The sequence below is a fragment of the Gymnogyps californianus genome, chromosome Z, assembly GCF_018139145.2.
Source record: "Gymnogyps californianus isolate 813 chromosome Z, ASM1813914v2, whole genome shotgun sequence".
Taxonomy (NCBI): Eukaryota; Metazoa; Chordata; class Aves; order Accipitriformes; family Cathartidae; genus Gymnogyps; species Gymnogyps californianus.
In genome coordinates, this window is record NC_059500.1 from 25295547 (window position 1) to 25317636 (window position 22090).

The window sequence follows — 22090 nt, forward strand, 5'->3', positions numbered from 1 at the left end:
ACAGAGAAGGACTTGTGGGTGATGTGATGGTTGGAGGCCGTCTTGGGCACAGCGATCATGAAATGATAGGGTTTTCGATTCTCAGAGAAGTAAGGAGGGGGCTTAGCAGAACTGCTACCTGGGACTTCTGGAGGGCAGACTTTGGCCTGTTTAGGGGCCTGGTTGACAGAGTCCCTTGGGAGGCAGTCCTGAAGGGCAAGGGAGTCCAGGAAGGCTGGAAGAAAATCTTAAAGGTGCAGGAGCAGGCAGTCCCTATGTGCCGGAAGACGAGCCGTTGGGGAAGAAGACTGGACTGGCTGAACAGAGACCTTTGGCTGGAATTCAGGAAAAAAAAGAGAGTTTATGACCTTTGGAAGAAGGGGCAGGCAACTCAGGAGGACTACAAGGATGTTGTGAGGTTATGCAGGGAGAAAATTAGAAGGGCCAAAGCCCAACTAGAACTTAATCTGGCTACTGCCATAAAAGACAAATACAAAAAGATAAAAAATGTTTCTATAAATACATTAACAACAAAAGGAAGGCTAAGGAGAATCTCCATCCTTTATTTGATGCAGGGGGAAACATAGTGACAAAGGCTGAGGAAAAGGCTGAGGTACTTAAAGCCTTGCTTGCCTCAGTCTTTAATAGTAAGACCAATTTTTCTCAGGGTACCCAGCCCCCTGAGCTGGAAGACCGGGACAGGGAGAAGAATGAAACCCCCATAATCTGAGGGGAAATGGTTAGCGACCTGCTACACCACTTAGACACACACAAGTCTACGGGGCCAGATGGGATCCACCCAAGGGTATTAAGGGAGCTGGCAGAAGTGCTCACCAAGCCACTTTCAATCATTTCTCAGCAGTCCTGGCAAAATGGGGAGGTCTCAGTTGACTGGAGGTTAGCAAATGTGATGCCCATCTATAAGAAGGGCTGGAAGGAGGATCTGGGGAACTACAGGCCTGTCAGTCTGACCTCGGTGCTGGGGAAGGTTATGGAGCAGAGCATCTTGAGTGCCATCACATGGCACGTACAGGACAGCCAGACAATCAAGCCCAGTGAGCATGCGTTTATGAAAGGCAAGTCCTGCTTGACTAACCTGATCTCCTTCTATGACAAGGTGACCCACTTAGTGGATGAGGGAAAGGCTGTGGGTGTTGTCTACCTGGACTTTAGTAAAGCCTTTGACACTGTTTCCCACAGCATTCTGCTGGAGAAACTGGCTGCTCATGGCTTGGACGGGTGTACTCTTTGCTGAGTAAAAAACGGGCTGGCTGGCTGGGCCCAAAGAGTTGTGATGAATGGAGTTAAATCCAGTTGGCAGCCAATCACAAGTGGTGTTCCCCAGGGCTCAGTATTGGAGCAAGTTCAGTTTAATTATCTTTATCTATTATCTGGATGAGGGGATGGAGTGCACCCTCAGTCAGTTTGCAGACAACACCAAGTCAGGTGGGAGTGTTGATCTGCTTGAGGGTAGAAAGGCTCTACAGAGGGATCTGAACAGGCTGGGTTGATGGGCCGAGGCCAGTTGTATGAGATTCAACAAAGCTAAGTGCTGGGTCCTGCATTTGGGTCACAACAACCCCATGCAATCCTATAGGCTTGGGGAAGAGTGGCTGGAAAGCTTCCCGGCAGAAAAGGACCTGTGGGTGTTGGTCGACAAGCAGTTGAATATGAGCTGGCAGTGTGCCCAGGTGGCCAAGAAGGCCAATAGCATCCTGGCTTGTATCAGAAATAGTGTGGCCAGCAGGACTAGGGAAGTGATCGTCCCCTTGTACTCAGCCCTGGTGAGGCCGCACCTCGAATACTGTGTTCCGTTTTGGGCCCCTCACTACAAGAAAGACATTGAGGTGCTGGAGCATGTCCAAAGAAAGGTAATGAAGGTGGTGAAGGGTCTAGGGAACAAGTCTTATGAGGAGGGGCTGAGGGAACTGGGGTTGTTTAGCCTGGAGAAAAGGATGCTCAAGGGAGACCCTATCGCTCTCTACAACTACCTGGAAAGAGGTTGTAGAGAGGTGGGTGTCAGTCTATTTTCCCAGGTACCAAGTGATAGGATGAGAGGAAATGACCTCAAGTTGTGCCAGGGGAGGTTTAGATTGGCTATTAGGAAAAATTTATTCACCGAAAGGGTTATCAAGCATTGGAACAGACTGTCCAGGGAAGTGGTTGAGTCACTGTTGTGGTTTAGGCCCAGCTGGCAACAAAGCACCATGCAGCCTCTCACTCACTCCTCCACCCCAGCAGGATGGGGAGGAGAAAATACAGTGAAAGGCTCATGGGTCAAGACAAGGACAGGGAGGGATCACTCACCAATTATGGCCACAGGCAAAACAGACTCGACTTGGGGAAAAAGAAATCAGTTTAATTCGTTACCAATTAAATCAGAGTAGGATGATAAGAAATCTTAAAAAAGAACCAAACCTTAAAACACACCTTCCTCCCACCCCTCCCTTCTTCCCGGGCTCACCTTTGCTCCCGATTCCTCTACCTCCTCCCCCCGAGCGGTGCAGGGGGACAGGAATGGGGGTTGCGGTCAGTTCATCACACGTTGTTTCTGCTGCTCCTTCCTCCTCAGGGGGAGGACTCCTCACACTCTTCCCCTGCTCCAGCATGGGGTCCCTCCCATGGGGGTCAGCCCTCCACGAGCTTCTCCAACGTGAGTCCTTTCCATGCACTGCAGTCCTCCGCAAACTGCTGCAGCATGGGCTTTCCCACAGAGTCATGGCCTTCTCTGGGCCCAGCCACCTGCTGCATTGTGGGGTCCTCCACAGGCTGCAGGGGAATCTCTGCTCCACCATTAACCTCCATGGGCTGCAGGGGGACAGCCTGCTGTCTCACCACGGGCTGCAGCAGAATCTCTGCTCCAGAGTACCTCCTCCCTCTCCTTCTTCACTGACCTTGGTGTCTGCATGGTTGTTTCTCTCACATCCCACTCCTCTCTTCAGTGCAGCTCAAATTTAGCAGTTTTTCCCCTTCCTAAGTATGCTATCACAGAGGCACTATCACTGTCGCTGATGGGCTCGGCCTTGGCCAGAGGTGGGTCCGACTTGGAGCCAGGGAAGCTTCTAGCAGCTTCTGACAGGAGCCACCCCGTAGCCCCTCCCCTGCTACACACAACCCTGCCACACAAACCCAACACAGTCACCATCCCTGGAGGTATTTAAAAGACCTGTGGATGTGGTGCTTAGGGACATGGTTTAGTGGTGGAATTGGCAGTGTTAGGTTTACAGTTGAACTCGATGATCTTAAGGGTCTTTTCCAACCTAAGTGATTCTGTTCTATTCTGTTCTAAACAAAAGGCAGTTAAAAGAAGCCCACTGTTTTGATCCTTGTCCCCAAGTAGGCCAGGTTTTATTATCTTTGCTCCTTTCCAAGTAAATCCATGAAAACTTTCTATCAGGAACATCTTCCTTTCTTCCAAGCCACATTATGTTCTTATTCCAGGCCTTGGTCCTTCCACTCAGCCTTCAAAAATTCTGCTCAATCTCTGCCTCTGGGAAGGACAAACAGTATGATGAGGTGTCTCTATTTTTACTCCTGCTGTACCTTCCAGTGTCTCTTCTCACTGGTCACGGCTGACAGGTCACTCAGCTCGTTCAGCTCTTTAAGCGCACATCTTTAGTGTCTTGAATTCTCAAGGATTCAGGCTCAGATCCGAAAAGATTAATCTTGCTATCATGGCTGCAGTGTGGTGGGGGAGATGTCTTAACAGCTACTGACTTTTTTCTTTAAAAGCTTTGTCTCTCTCATTCTTTGATTTCCCATTAATGAAACTCCAAACCAGCCTCTTTCAATTAACAATTTGCAGTCAAGGAGAAAAATATCATGACAAAAAATTGAAGAGTTTGTTACATTTAAAAAGTAATACAGAGGATTATTCTATTACTGAGGGAAAATTTGGAAAGGTCTATACTCAGCCTTACTGCTATGAGCAAGTCAAATTTTGACACGTTTCAGTGAGGTCAGATAGAGGACCTTTTTTTAAACCGCTATTGTTGAAAACAGAGACTCTATCATTAGATATTAAAACGTTAAAATGTATATTGAAGGGAGATGGGTGTAAAATCAATCAGTTTTGTCATTCTGCAACATTTGAATCCTTCAACATTCAGCTGAGTGAGTACTAAGGGAGCATCTTTTCCCTCTTGGCTCAGTGGAAATGGTTAACTTTTAGCATGTTAGCCCAATTAAGAAGTAAATAACAGAATCTTCAGGAAGTTATTTATCTCATATTTTCTTTCTCTGTTTTCTTTTTTTGCTTATGAGTGTAGGAATAATAAAAAAAATAAAGGATTTTAATTAATGTCAGTGTATCTTTTTTGACTGATTGCATAGTTTGTGCAGGCTGTGGAATCTGAAGCCAAGACTTGTTAATTAGTAACTTTCATATCCTTGGAACAAAAAGAGGTAGTGCAGAGTGGAATTTAAGATACAGTATTTAGCTACATCTACGATTGTTTATTAAAATAAATAAAATACTTCTATAAATATAAAAGTAGCATTTTTTTACTATAGCTTATAGTAAAATAATAAATATTTGTAAATTATTGTTAGATAAATCCTTTGAACATGGAAATTTACAGTTAAAGAAAATTGATCCAAGAACAGAAGTCTGCCTTTAAATTCCTGTTGACATGATTGATTTAGAGAGGTAGATATGGGGGAAACAGCTTTTTCTCTACATCTGACTAAACACATGTCAATATTGCTTAATGATGTCTCCTGCCAGTGTTGAAGAATTCCTCAGAAATAGCAGCACCTTGCTACTGCATTCAAGCTCCTTAGGCATACAGAAAACTAGTTTTTAATACTTCATTTAAAAAAAAAACCTCAGAAAATGCAACTGATTTGTTATTTGTGTACAAAACACTTTGTTATTTTTCAGTTAGCGTTTTAAAATTATTTTCCAACACATTTCTAAGAAAAATTCTTAACCAGTGTAAGAACAATTCTCTGTGTTTGATATTGAAAACTTGAGCTGATACGGTTTGTTTGGATGCATGAATTATTCAGTTTTCAGTCACCAATGCAAGAATAGAATTCATTAACTCATTCAGTTTGTGGCATTCAACATTGTCATTATCATCTAGTAGATGTCTGAAATTACACTTTGTAAAAATAACGCTGTATTTAAGCTACTCTCAACGCAGCCTATGAGAGGATTGATGCCATGAATCTAGTCCCTGTTTTAAACTGAGAATAACTGCAGTAGTTCATAACATGAAAACAGACTAGGCTTATGGTCAATTTGATGTTCTGACAACTCTCTGTGGCCACAAGGGACCTTCTTTACAGCTTGGTATGCTAAACATTTGCTTTTCTTCTGACGTGTTATTTATGCTAGAAAATACGTTGGGTAACAGCCCTAGAAATTCAAAAGAACTTTGCTTGATTTCTATTTTCCAGGAAGGTATCTAGGCGGCAGAGCATGGTATGTGGTAATGACAGATATTTTCAGCAGAAAACTAACTTTTTACAGTGTTTGGAAAAAAACCTCCACAAAACCCCCCAAACAATAAAACCAAAAAAAATTCCAAGAACAGAAGTATAACAAACAAAATTTGAGCAGTGATCAAGTACTCAACAAGATTTTTCAGTGTTCATCAGATCTGGTGGAAAATAAGACAGAAAGCATTTATAAACTTTTCTTCTCATAAACTGTTCTAGTTTGTTTCCTTCTATACTGGTTTATTTTCTTGTACTCACCACACTAGTGTCTGAAAGCTGCATGTGATTGGTAGGTTTATTAATTTAAATATGAAATAGTTAAAAAATCTGTGTATTGTTGATTCTTTGCCAACAATTCAGATGAGGAGCAACTTCAATTAAGTTTTTATAAACTAGTTTCCTAGTTAATGAAACAAGCATCAGAAATATTCTCGATTTTGTACTTTTTTTCAGAGCAGCTATTGACATTCACACTAGCAGCACTAATTCTGGAAACACTTAGAATTTATATAAATAAAAATATAGCTACTGGATAAATATATTTTTTCAAATTCTATTAATGAGTCCATCTTGATATTAACATTACTACTTGTTATTACAAGTCCCAGATTATTGATTACAAGGCACTGTCTTGAATTGGACTTCTGTGGAGTGAATCTAAATAGCATGTTTATTTTATCATTAATCTTGTTGGTCATTATATCATTTACTGTTCATTATAGCAAGAGATAAATTGCAGAAATGCTTAATATTGTTAGTTCAGCTTGGCTGCGTCCTTTAGTGACACTAATTCTACCGAGCAGTTGGGCAAAATCAATGTCTGATGCGCGATTTGTATTAAATTATGCTTGTTATGTGATTGAATCAACACTACACAGAGTTTTCTCAAGTTAATTGATCAACTCCTACAAAATAAATTAATATGATACATCAAACTTAAGCTGAACCCTAGACCAGAACAGAACAAACGTGAGCACTGAATGAAAGCCAAGTTGCACCAGGCCACACAGGTCCAAGTAATCATGATTCATTCCTTGGCTTAGATGGGATTAGGAAGTCACATTTTTGTGTTTTGAAGAAAATATCAAAAAGCAAGTTTAAAATGGGATTCATCAGCCAGAAAGCCTATGAATTATCAAACGGAAATTCCCCAAGATTTTTTTTCAGATTGATTCCCAAAATTTTGTTTAGATTCCAGTTTAGCAGAGAAATTCAGCCGGCATATAACTCAGGCAGGGATTCAATTCATTGCATGCAAGACATTAAGTGTGAATTCACTGCTCTTTTATCCAAATGTGTTTAAGAGGTATTTGACTATGCTTCGTCTTCTAGCTACCTGTCACTTCATACCTGTGAATTCCTAATTGGCCTGCTAGGTCTGCTGCTCATCTAAGCCCTTCCTATTTTGACTGCCAAAATGAGCTAGGTTAGTTTAAACAGCATTTTGTGAGCAGTTTAGTTAGGGTAAGAAAGGAATGGCAGTCCTTGATTGTACCTTGTTCCCTCACAGGACTGGAGGGGGAACTTGAGAGGCAGCAGAGAAAAGATTTTATTTTAAGTAAGGGTAAGGGGAGGGAAAAGACTTAACTGTTCAGCCAGCTGTTAACCTCCCCTTTTACTGTGACTGATCATGGCTCATGTTTTGTTGTGCAGACTGCAGATGGGTAGAGGGCAGGACACATTCTTTCAGCTGATAGATAATCTTTCCTAGCAATCATAAATAATGTCTCTTAGGTTTCTTTCTGATTGCTGGTGTCTCTGTCTCAATTTATAGCAGTGCTATGAAGCCTTTTCACCACATGAAGAGGGATTCATCTCACCTACCTTTTGGCATCTACAGTGCAAGCCTCTACATTGAGTCTCTGATTTATTTACCCTGGGCTTACTTTCTAATACACAGGGAGAAATCATGAACTTCTGAGGCACATCTCCTTTGACCTGTATTAGACAATTATATTAGGATGAGATAAATCACATACTAAAAATGCCTGCTTCTGTTCTTGGACTATGTGGGGTGCAACAGCTGAATAGCTCAGAGGTTATTCTACAGATGTAGATATCTGCGAACATGTGTACTTGTTCAGGTATCTTTCACTCCAGGTGCCTATCATCTGATCTCAGGCTTCGTAGCTTTGAAGTGCTGAATCTTAGATTTAAGTATGGAGATCCCTGCTCTGGGACCCTCCAGAGGCAGGCTTTCATTCCTCCAGCCTATTTTACATACATTCTATATGTGCCAAAGCCCAGGATGTGCAGAGGCCACCAAACTGGACAAAACTGGTTGGTTTGTTTGTTTTCCATCTTAATCAGGCAGAAAACATTAAATGTCTCAACATTTCTCCAAACATTTCTCCAAACATTTCTCCTGGCATAATGAATAAAAGTCTAAAACAGGAAGTACTTTCAGCATCCTGAATTTTTCATGTCATTGTAAAGTGTATATAAATAAGAGACTGACTCCTTGATTTTGGGTCTATAACCAGTTAATGGAACCATTCACTTGCAATCATTAGGTGTAGTATACAATTGTCTGACATTTTCATTTGTAAGTCAATCATGTGACTAGATTTTTAGATCTTATTATTCATTGTCCAGTTATTTTGGTAAATAATTTTAAATCTGCAAGTAATTGTGAAATAGCCACACTGTGGTGAGTGCCATATCTTCTTTATTACTGCCTTTAGTAACGAGATTGTAGGGGGACCTCTAAGACATTCTTAAATGAAATATTAGAAGTCACTTTGTAAAATTTGGCCTAATAAAAGATATTACATGCAAACTATGAATTGAACTTTATGATACTCTGTGGGTCATACTTTATAAATGCTGTTTGAAACCACTCATGTAAGTTTTCCAAACTATCGAACCTTTTTTTAAAATATATGCATGTTATCCTTTGTGCTTTTCTTCTGTTGCTCATATGCTAAAAGGTTTAAGATACCCATTACAAATATTGATAAAAAATCAATGCAATATAACAGTTAATGGATCCCATTTGGAACTATTCCATAATTTCTTAGAGCTGATTGTATAAATATGAAGAGTGTATGACAAAGTTTGGCAGCAGAGTTAGGCCTTACTTGGTTGGTGACTCAGGTCCCTCAGAGAAAATTCTATTAAGTGTGTTTATTATATGTACATTAGAAGTCTACTTAGATCAATGCTGAAATATCTATTGCAGATTAAAACATCAATAAAATTTTCATAAGAACATAATTGCAAAGCAATGAGTGTACATGCAACACAAAATTTTGGAGAAGCTCCTTTGCTGAAGGAAAATGTTGTGGAGCAGAACATGTTCTAAGTCAATTTCATTTCGCATTTATAAGGTAGCTTCCTCTGAATGCTCTGCTTGAGCCTTCTGAGGTGGTTCTTACCACCTTTTCTTCCTTTTCTTTCTTTTGAAAGCCTTTTCAAAAGGCTTCAAAAGCCTTTTCAAATGCAGGGGGTGGTTTGGTTTTAGTATACTGTAGTTGTTATAATGGGAATTAAATGTTTAATATACCTTATTTCATTGCATGACCACTGTCAGTAACTCCTTTACATCTGTACTGGTAAATGCGTTCCCTTAACTTTTAAGAGGAAAAAAAGGCAAAGAATTCTAGAGCAGACAGAGCTAGGGTGAAGTAGGTCATAAACTGTTCATGTTAAGTTACATATCCAGCACCATAACATTCTTTAGCATTCTGTAAAATAGAAAGATATATGTATATGTGTATGTATGTTTGTGTGTATAAAAAGGAACATCAGAATTTAATTTCCAGCAAAATCTTTAAAACTTAACCATGAATCTATTCATACAAGACACATTTTCTTCATTCAACCATGGATTGAGTGTGATAAATACATGTGATATGATTCAAGCTGGAGGTAAGCTCATGAAGACTTCTGACAACAACTAAGACATGGATCTTATTTTACCACAGAGATGATGATTTACATCACTAATTCAGGCCATGCAGCCATAAGTATCAAATCTGTGCATGATTTGATCAGCGGCAATAAAAAATTACATAAGCAAGTAGTGATATTTCTGTCAAATAACTTAGACTACAACATTATGCTCTTTACACTGAATGGCAGTTTGAAACTCATTGAAGTTCCCATACCACATCAGAATCTCTATCCACAAAGGAAAAAGTCTGCCTATCACGTGTAGAATGTATTATTGTGACCACAACTTATAGCAACATGCCTGTCCATATACTGCTGAAATGGTTATGCTATTACAATGTGATGTAAATGTTTTTATCATGCAAGAAGGAAAATATGAATTATATTTTTCAGCTTTTTTTTTTATGGTCCTGCTATCCACAGTAGAGAACACCATCTTCCTAGATTTTCACCTTCCCCCCCCCCCCCCCCTTCAAATCCCATTATTCCTTCTTTGAATCTTTTCTTGTAAACCCAATACTTAATATTAAACTACTGGCAAATTCAACCTTTAGACATAGGATGCACTCCTTCTTTGATTTGCACCTGAAAAATCTAAGCCATATTGTGTCACCAATCTTTAAATGTAATGAATCTTGAAAGGTACTAGAAAGACCTGTTTAGAAATTGATATCATTATATGGTTCACTACGAACAAAATTCACAGTAATTTCTTCAAGGAAAAAGGCAATGAAGAAGACATCACAGAGAAAATCAAGTGGACTAAACATATTTCATATTCAGTAGAGTTGGGCAGTCAGTTGCTTAACTTGAAGCTTGAACACTAGTAATTCTATACTGTGAAATCTTTCTTCATTTTGTGCACAAGACAATTTATTTTAAGATTATTTTCCTTATGTCTATTTGTTAAAGCTGTAGTACTTGAGTAGTATTACTGGAAACTTTCTAGGTGCCCTGGAAATCTATATGCATGTTCAGAATGCAGTGTGATGTCTAATTTCAGTTCACTAAATTGAGTAACTCCAGAATCAAGAAGAGTTATAATGTCAAAATTATGCTGCAAATTATTGAAGAGCTGCTGGCTACAATGGAATTATGTCAATTCAAACCCAGTGAGACTCTGGTCCAATACTCTCAGAATACATGCAGCTATGTTTCAACCTTATAAGTACACAGGTTTAAAATATAAGTGGTTAGTGTAGGCAAATTTATTGTTGTTTGCTGCTATGGCTCAGGAGGGGAAGTATCTGAAAGCTGCACAGATTTACATATTTAATCCATTTTTTTTTTAATATGAGAGTGATAAAACAAGAAAGGAAAATATTTCAACTACAGATCCAGGCGAAAAGAAAAAAAAGCCCACAAACTTTTCACAAGGAAACATTTATAAAACCTTTCTACAACTACAGACATCCTTTTCCCAGACATTTCCAAAACCTACCATTTTCCACAGATCATAGGCCTCACAGAATTAGTTACCATCAGGAACAATAATGCAAAAGACACTGTATTTATTGATGTGATGACCCATATTTTTGATTGCCACAATATTTTTTAAAGTATATACTGGTAGGCTAGTAAAAGGCCTTTGAATCTTACAATATTTTGGTGGTTGATGAGACTACCTCTTTGTTATCCCCTTGACTTAACCTACAAATGCCTTATAGCACCAAGATCATCTTCTCAGCACTCATAGATTGTTTCCACAACTGGTTTTATAGCTAGTGTCAAATAGCCCAGAGCTCTTCCTTTGGAGCTTAGAAGGTAGAGAATCTAAGCACATACTTTTTTTGGGAGAGGAAATATCTCTGCTGTATTTAATCTACTACAAAAAATGTAAACAAGCAACAGAGAAGTAGAGGAACAGTTGGTTAATGTCTAGATAATAGACTTCAAGCTTTGAAGATCCTGGGTCATGTTTTTCTTAGCTTTAAATGAAAATGAGTTTAGTGGTATTGGAGTAGTCCCCAGTAAGTGTCTGTCTGCATCACAAAAGCACAATCTATTTATAGTTTGTGGATGTTTGCTTTTGAAATGCTTAGTAGCAATGCCACAAATTTACAATAAGAGCACTGTTAAGTCTACAGTTTACTGGTGATCTAACAGGTATCCTTGGCTCTTTCTGAGCCTCATTTATAATGCATAAATAAATAAATAAAAATCATTAAGATAAACCTTAGCTTCTGAACTATGAGAGATATTCTGTAAGTGGTGTAAAAGTTCTCAGATAATGTATTTTGACGTTCCAAAAGGAATGTAATTCAGCAAATGCATAAAAGTGAGGAAATTTCTGACAGGTTATTTTCCCCTGTGTTTGAGATCTGCTAGAAATTTCTGTCTTTTCCTATGTACTTGTGTATCAGATATTGATGTACTTGATTGATGTACTCCAGCCAGCAGTAAGATATCTATGGAAATCATGGCAATTAATGCTGTCTACAGTATTTTCAAAGCTTTGAAATCTAGGTTCTTTTTTTCTTCCATGTACTACTTTGCATTTTTTATGGTTCCTGTGATTTCTATTCTATTGTAAAACCTTACCCTGGCAGTGTGGCTTTGTTTTTGGGATCAGATGTTTGATGTATACTAAAGTGCTATTTTACAATTTGTGTTCTGTAATTCGTGATAATCCTTGCACTGAAACTGATACGATTTCTATAAGGTTAACATAGCAGTAGATTGTTGAATAATGAAGTAGGATTTAATCTGCCTAAAAGCTAATTAGATGAGAGATAAACAGGTTTAACAGCACTTCTTGAGCTAATTTTTGTGTTAATCCATGTATTGTTCAAAGTATACACCAGCAATAATTCAGTAAAAGGAATAGTATTTCTCGTTAATTCAGCTTTTTAAGCGAAATGCAAGGCAACCCATTCTCAGCTACTACTGACTCTAAATATATTGGGTGAGTATTTTTGACAGTCATTTGCCAATACATAGTAGACTTGTTTAGTATGTTTCAATCATACATTATCTTTAATTATCTGAAAAATATCACATATACTTTTTTAATTTGTGTATTCATAAGAAAAGTAAGTTATAAAAGAAATATTATCCTAATTTGCATGCACTAATTAGGAGAATATTATTTCTATTTTTTAAACAAGTAATTTAATATTTTGGTGCAGATATGACAGTATTTCCAATACTTACATTAAATAATTTTCAAATGACAATGTTTGATAATATTTCTTCTAGATCTGTTGAGAAAAGTTTAACTATAATGAATATCTTTGTGTATTGTTGATTGACCTCTGCTACATCAACATATGCTCAGTTTGTTCTTCATTTTCCTCCCTCAGACACAGGACTAGTGATTAATATCTCTTGTATTACCTCGGTTGTTAATGAAAAACATTGGGTGTTCCCTTCACTACACAGAGTGCAAACTCATACAAAAAAAAAAAAAAATCACAGGTGATCTCCTTATGAACACTTCTAATTGCTTAGGCACAGTGTTTGAAAATCTCAAGTAATTTGCCATTAAAATAATGAATAGCATAAACTGTAATTTTTCATAGTAATTAACTTGTGTCAGCACCATTATTTTTCATTAATTATAAATGAAAAAGAATGAAAGATCACCTGCAGGAACAGATGTGTGAAATTGTCTCTGAGGTTCTGTTGTAGCCTTTTTTCTTCTTCCCTCCAACAAATTATATTGAGAATGGGATCCAGCCATGCAAGAATGCAGGTGGTAGACACTGTCCAGGAGAGACTGGGAAAAAGGACATTTAATAAGGTTGTTGTCTGTGAAGTCTAATATTTTAATGAAAAATGCAATTATTACTGGCAAAAAAAAGGAAACAGCAAAAAATTTGAAACATTTTGTAGCTTATGGCTGTAAGAAGTTAGGAAAAAAAATCTGACAGTAAAATTCATTGGGTTTGAGTTTTGGTTTTGTTTAAGTTTTTTTAAATGGAAAAGTCTAATTGCATAGTTTGAAGCTTTATGTCTCAGTTTAACATAATTAAAGACTATTTTAGGAAGTATTTCTTACCTTCTCAAATGCTGGGGTTTTTTTTTTGTTTGTTTTTGTTTTTTTTAAGGAGGTCAGTGGGGATGATGAATGAAAAATCAAGTTTTATACCTTTAGGTGTTTTCGCTATTGTTTCCATATCTTCTACATGTTTCTTACTGTAGTGGGTTGACCCTGGCTAGATGCCAGGTGCCCACCAAAGCCGCTCTATCACTCCCCCTCCTCAACTGGACAGGGGGAGAGAAAATAAAACAAAAGTCTCGTGGGTCGAGATAAGGACTGGGAGATCACTCAGCAATTACCGTCATGGGCAAAACAGACTCGACTTGGGGAAAAATTAGTTTAATTTATTGCTAGTCAAATTAGAGCAGGATAATGAGAAATAAAACCAAATCTTAAAACACCTTCCCCCCACCCCTCCCTTCTTCCCAGGCTTAACTTTACTCCTTATTTTCTCTACCTCCTCCCCCCCGAGCGGCGCAGGGGGATGGGGAATGGGGGTTTGGGTCAGTTCATCACACGTTGTTTCTGCCGCTCCTTCCTCCTCAGGGGGACAACTCCTCACACTCTTCCCCTGCTCCAGCATGGGGTCCCTCCCACAGGGGTCAGCCCTCCACGAGCTTCTCCAACGTGAGTCCTTCCCATGGGCTACAGTTCTTCACGAACTGCTCCAACATGGGTCCCATCCACGGGGTGCAGTCCTTCAGGAACAGACTGCTCCAGCGTGGGTCCCCCATGGGGTCACAAGTCCTGCCAGCAAACCTGCTTCAGCGTGGGCTCCTCTCTCCACGGGGCCACGGGTCCGCAGGTCCTGCCAGGAGCCTGCTCCAGTGCAGGCTTCCCACGGGGTCACAGCGTCCTTCGGGCATCCACCTGCTCCAGCGTGGGGTTCTCCACAGGCTGCAGGTGGATATCTGTTCCACCATGGACCTCCATGGGCTGCAGGGGGACAGCCTGCCTCACCATGGTCTTCACCACGGGCTGCAGGGGAATCTCTCTGTGCTCCGGTGCCTGGAGCACCTCCTCCCCCTCCTTCTTCACTGACCTTGGTGTCTGCGGAGTTGTTTCTCTCACATCTTCTCACTCCTCTCTCTCTGGCTGCAACTGCTACTCCCCTGTAACTTCTTTTCCCTTTCTTAAATATGTTATCCCAGAGGCGCTACAACTGTTGCTGATTGGCTCGGCCTTGGCTAGCGGCGGGTCCATCTTGGAACCCGCTAGCATTAACTTTATCGGACATAGGGGAAGATTCTAGCAGCTTCTCACAGAAGCCACCCCTGTAGCCCCCCCGCTATCAAAACCTTGCCACGCAAACCCAATACACTTACGTTCACAGAATACACAATTGAAAAAGTCAATTCTGATTCCTATAGGGTTCTGCTGAACTATGAATGATGTTTTACAAAAGAACATACAAACTTCAGTCCTGTGTATATCTTCACCTAAACTCCCTTGTCTACTATACTACTAAACTACTGTATGAACGTCTACTAACTATCATATTAATAAAATCTGGCCTTTTCTAATTAGAATAGAATGATAGAAAGATTTAGGTTGGAAAGGACTTATGTAGGTCTTCTGGTCCAATTCCCTGCACAAAGCGGACCTAACTTCAGAGTTACAGCATGTTGCTCAGGGCCTCATCCATTTGAGTTTTGGATATCTCCAAGGATTGAACTTGCACTTCTCTGGGAAACCTGTGCCAGTGCTTAACTTCTCCATTGTACGTATCATAGAAATGTGTCATAAAAACAACTAACAACTAATGTAGATGTTATTTAGAATAATTTTGCTAGCAATAAACTGGCAACATTATAAAAATGTTGCACAATCTCTTGCAAAGAAAACATCGTTATAAGAATAACATTAATATATTGTAGGTGACTGTATTTTCTTACAATTTGTAAAGCTTTTCTAAAAAGGAAATAATTTTTATAGCAATAGTTCAGACACTTAATGCACAGTCTTAGCTAGAATGTACAACCTAAGGTTAAGTCACCATATAGTCTATTTTAAAAATGCTGTAATTAGTAAATGGAAGGCTGATAAATCAGTGCATATATGCCCCTATACATTAGTGGATGTATGTGTGTTCCTGCATATATGTATACAATGTGTGTATATTGAATCTGTAGTCATTCACCTAAGGACCGAAAAGTTAGAGAATAAACCAGCAGAAGGTCTTTGTAGCCTGGTACTTTCTCTCTGAGAGCATTCAGTAATGGATGTCTAAACTAGAGCATTAAAGAAACAACTCTGTGACATTGTCTTTCAGTCACGTTCCCACCACAGCTTTTGACAATTTGGCGCAATGACTTACTGAGCCAGAGAGTCTTAAAATGTTTTCAAAAGATTTTCAGCCTTACAGCACTAAAATTTATCCTTGAAGTAGACTAAAAGTAACAAGTACAAAATAAACATAATACGTAGAAGACTGATTTTGTAACGTAGAGAACATTACCTATACACTATCTATTGTAACGCAATCCATCAGTCACTTGGTAGGATACTTTCCTTAGTTAAAAATTTTATACATTTATTTCACATATAATCCTTCTTTTACACAATATTATCTTTATATTTGGCTTCTGTTCTTTTGTTTTTGCTCCAAGGGTTTTGAATAAAAAAGGGCAAAAATGTTATTAACTGGAATGCATGAACAATTCCTGAATATATGTTTGAAAATGGAGGCAAGACATGTCAGGGGATTTTCAGTAAAACTGTATGCAATATTCAACATAAATTAACAGCTCTCACGATTTGTCCTTCTCAAGGTCACTGCCCTTTTTTGGAGGAGTGTGAATCTTGTGAAACTTTTCATGTAAGGGAAAATTCTTAAGTGGGAACTATTTCAAATATGTCTGTAGATGAAAAATAGTTGTTTATTTAAAACCTGGATAAGAAGAATTAATTAAGAAATAATCCAACAATTGAGATAAAAAAGGTTATAGGGTTAAAAAGTGACATTAACATGTCATTATTTGTCTTTCCCATGTGGTATAATTAATGTTTTTACTTTCATTGCTTCAGTTTCCAGCCGGTTAACATTTCATTCCCTAGTAACATGAGTATTCACCCTGGCTTCAGAGATGTGCCTGATTTCCCCTGAGTAACACCAATTATCAGATATCTTTCGATAAGAAATACAAATTCTTTCATTCCCAAGTCGCTATCAACTTGAGACCACATGAGTTTTTGCTGCACAAATCCAGGACACTGACTGTAACTCTCAGAGCTAGGGGTGAGGCAAGGAGCACTGATGAGAAAGTTCTGGCCAGGCAGAAAGTGGAGACAAGGGAGCCCCTGGCCACCAGGAACTCTGTAGCAGCTTCTCAGGCATTTGCTGCTATGATTATTTCCCATCCTGCTGACAAGCTAAGTAGTGGCAACTGACCTCTGAGTAGCCATGGACTCCTTCCCTCAGTTTGTGAACTGCTGTGTTAAAAATGGTTGTAGTGGAATAATTTGGTCTTAATCCATGCTTCCTATTCACTATGAAAACAAAAACCATTTTGTTCTTCCAAATCATTCTGCTCAGTAAAAAGAAGCTAGTGTTCTTCTTAATCATTGACTATACACATTGGAATCCCATTCTCAGACGTAGCGAACACATATTTCCATATGGCAAGACATAGAATACAGAGGAAAAACAAACCTTTCCATTGATCAGAAGTACATGTAAAGTACATTTTTAATGATCAAAGGAAGGAAAATAAACTTTTTCTTTCTAAAAATGAGTTGTCTGGCTTGCAACAAAATGACTAACTTGGAAATCTAGAGGAACTGAAAACAAATATAGTTATACATATAATTAGCTTAAATGTTTGCTTTCTATGACAGATCACTTGCAGAGAGGAACTGGAGCAGAATAGCTTGCTGCTGTTTTTAATGTGATACATGATTTCTTAACTTGAGAATGGGAGTAAAAATACTAAACAGAAGGAACAGCTCTTCGTTGTCAGTGTTTTGAGTCCATATGGATCATAAAAAGTTTTCCAGGTCAGTAGGAGATCTATATTCACACTGAGAATATTGAATCATGTTTTAAGATCTCATATTTTACAAAACAATAAGAAACCTGAGAAACCAGAGTTTCATTGGATCATTTTGATCATAATGCTACAACATTTCCCAGTGTTTTCTAGTTTGCCTACAGTTTTCTTTACTACTCTTTCAGTTAATCTTTGGTAAATAAACTACTTTTTTTTTTTTTTTTGTATATTTGTTTCTTACTACTAGTCCAGAGAAAACAAACATTTTTCAGGTTAGAAGAAAGGAGAGTGGTTATATTCAACATTATTCAACACCAGAGTGATGATGTGACTCTCACCTTAATGAAATAGTTTTGCTGCATACATCTCCAGTATTCTGCTAGGTAATATATTTTGCTTGAAAACAAGAAACATTACTGTAAAATCACGTATGCTTTAAATAAATTTACTACAATGAAACCACAATGGCATAGGGCATCTATTTCTATAATTGCTCAAGCCTTAAATGCACCTGAAAGTAGACAAAAGAAATACATAAATAATACTATGGGGGAGTTAGATGAATCAGCACTTAAATCACAAAGGAATACATTGAAATTATTACATTATCATATGTTAAATAAGGATAAGTTTCAGAAAATTGCAAAAATTAAAATCTCCCTACAGATACTGTCATGAAGTTATATATTTTTAAACCATATTATTCAACATTTAAATATTTAATTTGATCTAATGGTCCAAGTTTTGGTAATTTAAACCCAGGCACTCATCTGTAAGTATTGTAGCTTACATCTGCTGAGAACCTACATTCTCAAAACATACCCTTATTAAGTCAGGAATGTATTGGAAAGAGGACTAACAATACTTCCTTATTCACAGTCAAGTTTTAATTTTTCTAACTATGTAGGCAGAAGATGGTTCTAGTATCATTTACATAGCCCATGAATATAAGATCTAAACTTGCCAGTAGCTTTGATCAAGACTTTTAAAGAGGCTTTATAATCCTCATATTGATTACATTAGAATATTCCAATTCCCTTGTTTGAGTTAATTTAATCCAAAGTCTATTTTCAATATATTACAATAAAAGAAACAGAGCAATATGGAAAAGAGACAAGCTCACACATGTAATTGTGAGACGTCCTCTGGTTTTGCAGTACATGTCTAGCAATGTTTTTTTTCCGTTAAAACTTGTGCCAAAACCTTTCTAATACAATCAAAGTAGAACAATAATATTGCTTACTGTCAACAGAGAATCCTTCTACTTATAAAGAACAATGTAAATTATAGCCACATGTATCAACTGTGGTTGTGAAGCATGGAAATATCACATACTGCACCCTGAATTTTGATAATGGCTCTTGTATGAATAAGATTGGTCCTATTAAGATGCTGTTAAGGGCTATATTTAATTCAGTGTCTACAGTGCTGCAGAATGTTTGAAACCAGATAGAAAAGTCACAATTACTGATTTTTTAAATAGTTTTACTTTCTTTATTTGGACAAAGGACACTCATTATTATTCTTCATTATAAAGCCCCAAAGGAGCCATTATATTGTATTATCTATAGCACAAATAACAGTCTCTCAAACCCAATTTGCCCGTCAAGCCCACACTACTATTTGAGCTGCAACATTCTAGTGTCCCAGCTTCTAATAAAAGGTATCTAATAAAGGAGGACTCCTTACTACAAACTGCATGTCCTAAACATGGTAGAAGGACCTACATGTTTCCATGGGCTTGATAGACCTACCTATCAGGAGAACTAATGCTAAGCTAAACAAGTCAAAAGTAAATGCATTTTTCTAGTTATCTATCTAAATTTTGGAGCTAAGAAATTAGTGTAATGTCGTTACCTGAATAAAAAGACTTGGCATATAGAAAGAAATAGACAATGGGAAAAGGGGTTGTCTGAAATTTTCATAAATATGAAAAAGTTACAAGACTGTGATGTGCACTTGGCAACTTTCAAGTTGGTTGCCAAGGAAAAACTTGCAGGAAGTATGGGAGTAAGTTTACTTCAGCTGTTTGTGTTATCAGAAACACCTACCATCAGAAGAGTCAGTAAATGAATCTCAATATCCAAGACAATTCCAGAATTATCAGAATCATCTCATGGAAGGAACAGAAGGTAAAAAAACCCAAAAGACTGATATGACATACTTAAATAAAAATAGCTGTTCAATCTCAAAAGTATCCTAAAAACCCCACAATACCAAAGAAAGTACTCTCAACGACCCTACAATATTCCACAGTGAGATGGACCTCTGGGAAAATAAGATTCAATCCTTGAAAAAATTTCAGTGAGAATAAAACTTTGAGTACAACTGGGGAATTAAATATCTGACTCATATCTGATACTAATGTGAGATTGTGAAAAGGAGAAGTAGTTTCCACAGGCTATAAAAATAAAGATAATTGCAAAATGATCTGAAATCAAGGAAATTTCTCTCTCTTTACTAGTGATTTTATGAAAATGCTCGTAATCTGACTGTTAGAAGGCATACAGAAGGTTGAGAAGACATTTGTGGGCTTGAAGGTACTACCAAGAAAAAAAAATTAAGTATAAGATCAGTGGAGATATAACCAGATCTAGGCAATTATTTATAGGCAACTACAGCCTATTCAGTAGATTTTTGGCAGTTTAACATCCTTAAAAGCTCAGTATCAAAATTTCAGTGCCAGTAAGAACATGAAAAGTGAAGAGAAATGCAACAAGTCCGCTAAGAAGGAGCAGTAAATGCAGTGAAATCCCAATGATCTCTCTAGGCAGTCTTATTGTGCTGAAAAAGATCAAGACTTATCTTTATCTCTTTGAAGGCAATTCCTATGTTGTTTGAATGATCTTCCAAGCAATTCTTACAATCCCAACAATCTGAGTTCAAAACAATCCTACTGCAGACTTAGTACTAGGAACATCTAAACAAACAAGAAAATGAGTATCTATGAGGGGAAAATAAGGGGAAAAATAAGAAGGAATGCGGTCAAAACTGTCATTTCCAGTGCTTCTCTGTATCTTTAAGGACTGCTGCTCTGCACTGACTGTCTTACATCTTTACTTGATGTTCCTCTGCCTATCCATTTATATTTAATTTTTAAGCAATTAATTGAGATCTAGTGTTCAATTTTTCATATATCCCTCTAGTTATTGACAGTATTGTAGGATTTTTCTCTAATCCTTAATGTGGGGATAAGCAGAATGGAAGCATATCTGCTTTCTGAGAGTAGGTGGTTAATAGTTATTCCGCATAAAAGACTATCAAAAGATCCAGGAGAAGTAATGAATTAAACCAAGATACACAAACCCTGTGGAACAGGAGATAAAGGAAACAGTAGCAAAGAATAGATCTCTCAGGTCACTGACAGGTCACTAAAAAACCCACAAACATGGTCATAAAGAGGAGGTTCCGACAGAACCTTGTATCTGGAAAGACTAGGGAAATGAGACTATCATGAGTCCCATGGGAAAGGGCACACTTAGGGTGGGACTTTTGAGGGGGCTTGTGGGACTGTGCAAGACTTCTTACAGTATGTTTTAAGGGAACTGTGGAACTGCGCAAAACCTATTATAGGATGTTTGGGGGAAGGGCCAAAGTTGGGGAAAAGGAGGAATCAAGGTTGATCAGGGAGGAAAATGGGATGGAGGGGGGTTTAAAAAGGTCTGTCTGTGAGTAAACATGCTGCTAGGCAGTCTGCTTGTCTGTCCAAGCCCTTCACTTGGTCACTGCAGTTTACCCTATCTTATTAAACCCCACTAGTTGCCCATTTTCCTGTGAGCCTGCTCTCTGTCTTGCATGGGTGCAGATGTGATTCATGAGTGAACTTCAAGCTGGATCAGCCAGCAAGGAGGAGGGGAGCTGCACCTAGAAACAGTCATGGTCTGAGTTGGTGACCAGGCAAGGGACACTCCTACACGGTTATTAGATAGACTTAAAGTCATTGAGGGATCTGTGAACATCCATGTGCGTACGAGTAAAGAGAGCGAAGGTGTGTATGTTTTTCAGTAGGAAAAGTCAGTCCTTGCCAGCTGGAAAAAGGAACAAGACTGGACCAAACTGCTTGTGCTTGGGTTTCCCCAAGTGCTGGTGAAAGCACTGCTCTCTGCAGCTTTGCAGGGGTGACTGTGTGCACAGCGGCACCTTTGGGACAACTGCTTAGCCTCACACACCAGAGCAGCAAGAAGCACACTAAGAGGAGAAATCCCCTCCATCCTAGCATCCTTTGGAGTTGGCTACCCTTAACTCTTGATTTTTCTGCTTCGCTAAACGCGGATGTCACAGAAGAGATTCAGATTATTTAGTACAAAAGATTTCCCTATCTTTATGTAGAAGTCTATCACCTTGTATGCCTGTAAACAAAAGACACAGTAATAAAAAATTGTAGAGGAGTGCTTAGAGATTATGTCAAGATTCCACAAGTAAAATCTCCATTAGTGGAATTCCCATTAACAATAATTGTTTCTGAGATCCATTAAACACATTTTAATTCCTTCTAACACTCCTTCTCCAACTCTTTAAATACTCTGTGGAAATTACTGAGTTCTATTGACTTTAAATTATTCCCCTTTAATTGTTCCTGTTTGAGAATCTCTCCAAGTTCTGATGTAGTAGCAAAACTTGCTTATCACAACAACATGTGAATACCTAACACTGTTTGTTCAAAAAAAGAACAAAAATGTTTTTTTCAGAAAAAACATCCCATCTTCTGTTGCATTCTGATTAATATTTTTAATGCATTTGTTCTATTGCAGTTATGTCATTTTAAATACTTCATTCTCAGTGTGATATACTTCCTTTTGAT